Source organism: Symphalangus syndactylus, chromosome 5, assembly GCF_028878055.3.
Source record: "Symphalangus syndactylus isolate Jambi chromosome 5, NHGRI_mSymSyn1-v2.1_pri, whole genome shotgun sequence".
Taxonomy (NCBI): Eukaryota; Metazoa; Chordata; class Mammalia; order Primates; family Hylobatidae; genus Symphalangus; species Symphalangus syndactylus.
This window is the reverse complement of record NC_072427.2, coordinates 135954894-135963205: the sequence shown is the minus strand read 5'-3', so window position 1 is coordinate 135963205 and position 8312 is coordinate 135954894. Positions and strand designations below refer to the sequence as shown.

General features: G+C 38.4%; 1 long non-coding RNA gene across 4 annotated transcripts in view; it reads right to left on the bottom strand.

Moving 5' to 3' along the window:
* Window positions 1-630: 630 nt before the first annotated feature.
* LOC129483283 (uncharacterized) overlaps window positions 631-8312 on the bottom strand; it is a 32414-nt gene continuing 24732 nt past the window's right edge. For 3 of the 4 annotated variants that reach the window (XR_010121243.1, XR_008658004.2, XR_010121242.1), the window contains one exon: window positions 6375-6601. This is a non-coding gene — a long non-coding RNA (uncharacterized lncRNA). Of the gene's footprint in view, window positions 6315-6374; window positions 6602-8312 lie in introns of those variants that run through there. The other variant, XR_010121244.1, reaches the window with a different exon arrangement.

The following is an 8312-nucleotide window of genomic DNA, read 5'->3' as shown; positions in this document are numbered from 1 at the left end:
AGTCAGGAGATCGAGACCGTCCTGGCTAACATGGTGAAACTCCGTCTCTACTAGAAATACAAAAAATTAGCCGGGCATGGTGGCAGGCACCTGTAGTCCCAGCTACTTGGGAGGCTGAGGCAGGAGAATGGCATGAACCTGGGAGGCAGAACTTGCAGTGAGCCGAGATTGCGCCACTGCACTCCAGCCTGGGCGACAGAGTGAGACTCTGTCTCAAAAACAATAAAACAAAAAACCAAAAGCAAAAACTTCCCAAAATAAAATATACAATGAACTCTTAAAATCCAACAATAAAAAAAAAAAAAACAATTTTTTAAATGGGCAAAAGCCCTGAAGGTATACCTCATCAAATAAAATATTCAGATGGAAAATAAGCATAAGAAAAGATCCTTAACATCATATGCTGTTGGGGAATGTCAAAACAACAATGAGGTACCCTACACACCTTTTCAAATGGCCCAAATCCAAGACACTGACTATACCAAGTGCTGATGGGGGTGTAGAACAAGAATATTCATTCATTGCTGCAAAATGGTTCAGCTATTTCTTACGAAACTTACCATACTATTCAGCAATTGTACCCATTGTTATTTAATCAAATAAGTTGAAAATTTATGTCCATACGAAAGCTTGTGCATGAATATTTATAGTAGCTTTATTCATTATTGCCAAAACTTGAAAATAACCAAAATGCCCGTTAGTAAATTAATGGGTAAATAAACGGTGGCACACCCAGAAATTGGAAAACTGTTTAGCACTGAAAATAAGTGAGCTATCAAAACATGAAAAGACATGAAAACAATCTTAAATGCATGTTACTAAGTGAAGGAAGCCAGTCCGAAAAAGGCTACATACTTTATAATTCTAACTATATGACGTTCTGGAAAAAGCAAACCTATAGAGTCAGTGAAAAGATCAGTGGTTGCCGGAGGTTGTTGGGGAGGAATAAATAAGTAGGCAAAGCATAGACAATTTTTAAGTCATTAGAACTATTCTGTGTGATACTATAAAGGGAAATGCATGTTATTATACATTTGTCAAAGCCCATGGACTATACATCAAGAATGAGCCCTAATGAAAACTATGGACTTTGAATAATAATGATATGTCAGTGTAAGTTCATCAATTGTAAAAACAGGTACCACTACATTGTGGGATACTGATAGTGGAGAAGGCTTGTGTGTGGCAGGGTTGGTGGGATGTGGGGTGTATATGCGAACTCTATGTTGTGCACAATTTTACTGTGAAACTGAACTGCTCTTAAAGTCTATTGAAGAAAACGGAAATTTTCTAGTGGACTTCAGGGAAAGATGTTCATCCTTGATCAAAAAATGTGAGTAAGGATTTAAAAAAAGTCTTAAGTCTTGGTGTTCCCTAGATTTCTGCTTCATTAAGAGTCAGAAGAGGACTTTTCGTTGTGATTTTTGTTCATAGTACTGGTGAGATAGATCAATTTTATAATTGCCTGGTTTCTCACAAGGTCTCCATTATCACCTTGTCTGTGTATTTATGGCAAATATTCTTCCACTTAGGAATCAGATCTACTAACTTCTGAGAAAAATCAATGCATTTTATATGATGGCTGTTGATGTGTCACCTTGAACAGTCTGAACCACAGTGCCAAGAAATCCCTCTCAAGTATGTTTAGGGTGGGTTCCCAGGGACTCAAGAGACTTGGAGAACTAAAGGGAGCAGCAGCCATTTTTAGCATACATATACCTTGTTCCAGTTATTCAGTCAAACACTGATCTATGTCTTTGTGAAGGAATTTTATGAATGAGATTAAATATTCTAACTGGATGATTTTATTAAAAAGGGAGATTATCTTGTGTAGGCCTGATTTAATCCGTTGAAAGGTCTTTAAGTATGCTGAGGCCTTCTCTCAGTAGAGCCTCCCACTAGTGGACAACAAGCCTTAGCTCCTGCCTCTGGGCTTCCGGCCTGCTCATGATCTTCCCTTCCTGCCTGCCTGCCCAGCAGGCTTTGGGATCCTATAATTATATCAACAAAGAGACATATAATTGCTCACATGTATATATAATCTCCTACTGGCTCTGCTTCTCTGAACTCTGACTGATACTTTTCTTTCACTGAATATCTAATATTTCATTGAAGTCTGAACTTTGATAAAATTCAGCATGGAAAAGTAGGAAGGGAAAAGTGAGATAAAAAATAGGATGGAGGGAGAAAAGAAGGAAGGGTGTTTTTATTATTGTACTTTTATGTTCAGATGTTTAAATACCTTTTTTAAAAAGGAATGCTTATTTTGTCTTTCAAATGATTATGTTCAACAACTTTTGACATCTTGTCTAAAATTGCATATTAACTATATGCTAGTAATAGATATCAGTATTGAATCAATAACACTAGGAATATGTGAAACATCAACATTTCCCAGAGTGAACCCTTGGTTTTGTATCCAGTTTTGGATTACAGGCCAGAAATTTTCCTGCTAATAGGTTTATGCATGGTAATTCTCTGCAGTTTAGTGTAATTAGTACTTTCCTACAGCAAATTCTCTTATAACCTACTCAATAGCATCCAAGTAAAATAGAATTTCTCTTTTAATTAGTGAACACTGGAATACCAATGTATTGGTCCATTTTCATGCTGCTGATAAAGACGTACCTGAGACTCAGAAGAAAAAGAGGGTTAATTGGACTTACAGTTCCACACAGATGGGGAGGCCTAGAATAGTGGCAGGAGGTGAAAGGCACTTCTTACATGGTGGTGGCAAGAGAAAATGAGGAAGATACAAAATCAGAAACCCCTGATAAAACCATTAGATCTTGTGAGACTTATTCACTACCATGAGAAGGGTATAGGGGAACCGCCCCCATGATTCAAATGATCTCCCACTGGGTCCCTCCCACAACACATGAAAATTATGGTAGTACAATTCAAGATGAGATTTGGGTGAGGACACAGCCAAACCATATCATTTCACCCCTGGCCCCTCCAAATCTCATGTCCTCACATTTCAAAACCAATCATGCCTTCCCAACAGTTCCCCAAAGTCTTAACTCATTTCAGCATGAACCCAAAACTTCACAGTCCAAAGTCTCATCTGAGACAAGGCAAGTCCCTTCTGCCTATGAGCCTATAAAATCAAAAGCAAGCCAGCTATTTCCTAGATACAGTGGGGGTACAGGTATTGGGTAAATAGTCATTCCAAATGGTAGAGATTGGCCAAAACAAAGGGGTTACAGGGCCCAAGCAAGTCTGAAATCCAGCAGAGTGGTCAAATTTTAGAGCTCCAAAATGGTCTCCTTTGGCTCCAGGTCTCACATCCAGGTCATGATGATGCAAGAGGTGGGTTCCGATGGTCTCAAGGAGCTCTGCCCCTGTGGCTTTCTCCCAGCTGCTTTCATGGGCTGGCATTGAGTGTCTCCAGCTTTTCCAGGCCTATGGTGCCAGCTGTAGGTGGATCTACCATTCCGGGGTCTGAAGGAGGGTGGCCCTCTTCTCACAACTCCACTAGGCAGTGCCCCAGTAGGGACTCTGTATTGGGGGCTCCAACCCCATTTTTCCCTTCCACACTGTCCTAGCAGAGTTTCTCCATGAGGGATCCACCCCTGCAGCAAACTTCTACATGGGCATCCGTTATCAACCAACTCTCCAATCAAAATAATAAACAAAAAATAAGTTTTTATTTAAAATAGTGAAGTAGTAAAATTTTATATTTATCTCAAAAAACATACTATAAAACATTTTTAACTTTTTTGTAGATTTATAATTTTAAGCTATATTAAATGCATGCAGAAAATATGCTAAACATCACAAATTTGGAAGAAAAAGTAGTTGATTTTGCAATCTGCAAGAATTAATATAGAATTCATTTGCTTATCTGGGCACCGTGGTACATGCCTATAGTCCCAGCTACTTGGGAGGCTGAGGTGGAAGGATTGCTTGAGCCTGGGAGGTAAAGGCTTCAGTGAGCCGAGATCACACTACTGCCCTCCAGCCTACGTAGTAGAGTGAGACTCTGCCTCAAAAAAAAAAAATAATAATAATAATAATAATCCATCTGCTTATTTACTTTCTAACTAAGCAATGAGGGAGAGAGATATAGTGGTTTCTTTTTTACACAGGTTAAGCATCTCTAATCCAAAATCTAATGTTAAATGTCCCCAAATCTGAAATTATCTGAATGCTGACCTGATGCCACAAGTGTAAAGTTCCATGCCTGACCTTCTGTGACAGGTCACAGTCTAAGCACAGGCACACAATGTAGTTTATTCAGTGTCCCCAAGACAAAAAAGACTCTCCCAGCCCCTTCAATGATGATATATCTTTTTTTTGCACAGGCCCAGATTCCCCCATCTAAGCATGCTCTCAAAGGGAAATAAAATGGCATGTGTGCAGGCCATATTGGCCAATGGCAAGTTTCCCACTGTATTACTCTGTTCCTGAATCACTATAAAGAAATACCTGAGACTGGGTAATTTATAAAGAAGAGGTTTAATTGGCTCATAGTCTGCAGGCTGTACAAGAGTGGCACCAGCATCTGCTCAGCTTCTGGTGAGGCCTTAGGAAGCTTTTACTCATGGTAACAGATGAAGCGGGAACAGACACATCATATGGTGTAAGAGGGAGCAAGAGAGAGAGAAGTGGGAGTTTCCCGACTTTTAAACAACCAGGTCTTATGTGAACTAACTGAGCAAGAACTCTCATCACCAAGCAGATAGTGCTAAACCGTTCATAAGGGATTTGTCCCCATGATTCAATCGCCTCCTACCAGACCCCCACCTCCAATATTGGGAATCACATTTCAACTTGAGAGTTGGAGGGGAAAATACTGAAATTATATCACCATGATGACCCACATGGGGCAAAGACCTATGAGCATTTCTCTCTGTGGATTTTTGTTCATTTTGTTTGCATATTCTTTCTTCTGTGGTGTAAAGATATTGTTGAAAATGTCAAAAAGGCCCACAGATACCCCATGGGTAGCAGTGATAAGAAAAAGAGGAAGCGTTTCTGTTTATCTGTAGCACAGAAAGTCAAGCTGCTGGAGAAACTCAATAGTAGTGTGAGTATGAAACAGCTCACAGAAGAGTGTGGTGGTGGAATGACCACCATATATGACCTGAAGATAAACTGTTGAAGTTCTACCCTGAAAGTGACAAACAGCCATTAAAGGAAAACACTACGTACGGCTAAAAATATGGATCTCAATCATGTATTGAAAGTGTAGATCCATCAGCGTCACAGTGAACGCATGACACTTAATGATATACTGATCATGAAACAAGCAAAGATCTATCATGATGAACTGATAAAGGGAACTATGAATCTTCAATAGGCTGGCTGTAGAAGTTTTTTAAAAAGACATAGCATTAAATTTTTAAAGAATTGTGGTGACAAAGCATCTACTGATCTTGAAATAGAGGAGAAATTTATTGACAAATTTGCCAGGGTCATTGCTGATGAAATTTTGACTCCAGGTCAAGTCTATAATGCTGATGAAATATCACTGTTTTGGTGTTACTGCCCCAGGAAGACACTGACTACAGCTGATGAGACAGCCTACAGTAATGAAGGATGCCAGTAACAGAGTAACTGTGTTGGGATGTGCCAATGCAGCAGGCATTGCATAAGTGTAACTTGCCATGATAGACAAAAGCTTGTGTACTCAGTTTTCCAGCAGTCCATTATTATGCTAACAAAAAGGTGTGGATCACCAGGGATATCTTTTCTGATTGGTTTCTCAAACATGTTTTACCAGTGCCTCATATATACTGCAAGGAAGCTAGATTGGATGGTGACTGCAAAATTTTGTTCTTTCTTGACAACTGTTAATCTTCAGTGAACATTCTATCAACAATAATGTTAATGTCACGTGCTTCCCCAAATGGTACTTTATTATTTCAGCCATATGACAAGGGTGCCCTTAGATCAGTGAAAAGTAAATATAGCAACACTTTCTTGACAGCATGCTAGCAGCAGTGAACAGAGGCCTAGGTGTGGAAAGTTTTCAAAAGGAGTTTACCACAAAGGATACCATATATGCTGTTGTGAACACTTGGAACACAGGTTCTAAAGATACAGTTGTGCATCCCCAGCACAACCTTTGGCCTACAACTATGTTCAGTGATGATGATGAACAAGGTAGTGAATTTGAAGGATTCCGTGTATCGAATGAGAAAAAAATGACGTCAGACATACTTACATATGCAAAAAACTTACCTTCAAAGTGTTAGTAAGCTGGAAGAAGGGTATAATAAAGTTTTTACATCAAGAATAAAGCTCCAGTTGTTCATTCATTGACTGTGAGGTAGCTGAAATGGTCTTGAATCAAGGTGATTATGACACTAGTGGCAATGAAGATGACATTGTTAATACTGCAGAAAAAGTGCCTATAGACAACATGGTGAAAATGTGCGATGGGTTTATTGAAGGACTGGAGCAGTGTGCATTCATAACAAAACAGGAAGTTGCGTCAGTTTATAAAATCAAAGGGAGACTCCTGAGACAAAAATCCTGCATAATAAGGCAGATAACTGGAGGAAACATTTAAAACTCTATCCAGCAGAATGTCTCCTCAACTGTAAAGGACCCGGTTTCTGGTCCGTCAACTTCTTCTGACATTTCTTCTTACCTACAAAAAATAAATAAATAAAATGCAATTTAAAGTAACCTTTTAATCAAAACACAGCATTGTAGGTAGAGACTGAAAGGCTGCCATTGTTTATGGTTGCTGTTGTGTAATAGCTGAAACAGATGTTCTGGTGACACTACTCTGCTTCTTAGTTACTCTGAACACATTATTTTTTCACTGTATTAATGATATGTCCTATTTTTCACTGTTAATTATGTGTGAATAAATGTAAGAGAATGATTGCTTATCAGTAGCTTATAAATTTAGTCAAGAATGGTGGTGATTGCCAAGGAACCACAGGTTATCTTCATGAGTGACTGAGAAAGGTACCTCGTCACTTTCTGATGGTTCAGTGTACACACACTTTGTTTCATGCACAAAAATATTAAAAATATTTTATAAAATTACCTTCAGATTATGTGTATAAAGCACATGTGAAATATAAAAAAAAATTGTGTGTAGACTTGAGTTCTGTCCCCACGATATCTCATTATGTATATGCAAGTATTCCCAAAGCCAAAATTTGAAACACTTCTCATTCTAAGCATTTTAGATAAGAAATAACCTGTATTTCTTAGGTTGTCAGCTGTATTTTGCTGTGTGTCTTTTAAAAATCAAGTATACATGATATGATCTGGTGCTCTAAGATAATATTAGAATTTAAGACAACTGAAGACTCAATTCATCCCTTTCTCTTTAGAAAGCATAAAAAATTCTAATCAAATGCCTACAAGATAAGGAATCTCAAAACTTTAAGTCTCTTTTTTATATCTCAAGAGAAAATTAAGGAAACAAAAGTGACATCTAATAAGATTACACAGCAAAATCCAAGTTAATGATGCCTTCACTAACAGTTCTTTTTTCCACTCCTAGTTTTATTCTTTCATTTAAAAACAGTATCTGGCTTATCAAAGTGGTTAGGACAGATTTCTTGTCCCATGATTATTTAGAAATTATAAGACAAGAAACAGAAAACCATAGTTAATTGAACAGAATAAATATATGGAAATGTTTTAAAACTATTCTTAAATGTCATGAAAAGCTGTTTGAAAATATATTTTCCTTTTAAAGAAAATGGGTAGAAAAATTAAAATATTTCTAATAAGTTTGACTCATCAGCATCCCTTTTTAAAGCAACACACACACGCTGATATGATTTGGCTGTGTTGCCACCCAAATCTCATCTTGAACTGTAGTTCCCATAATCCCCACATATTGTAGGAGGGACCCAGTGAGAGGTAATTGAACCATGGGATTGGTTACCTCCATGCTGTTCTCATGATAGTCAGTGAGTTCTCATGAGATCTCATGGTTTTATAAGGGGTTCCCCCATAACTTTGCTCTGCACGTCTCCTCGCTGCTGCCATGTGAAGGACATGCTTGCTTCCCCTTCTGCCATGATTGTAAAATTCCTGAGGCCTCCCCAGCCCTGAAGAACTACGAGCCAATTAAACCTCTGTCCTTTATAAATTACCCAGTCTGGGGTGTGTCCTTATAGCAGTGTGAAAATTGACTAATGCAGTAAATTGGTACTGAAACTGGGTCGCTGCTATAAAGATATTGGAAATTATGGAAGCAACTTTGGAATTGGGTAACAGGCAGAGGTTGGAACAGTTTGGAGGGCTCAGAAGATAAGAAAACATCGGAAAGTTGGGAATTTCCTAGAGACTTGGAGAACTCAGAAGACAGGAAGATATAGGAAAGTTTGGAA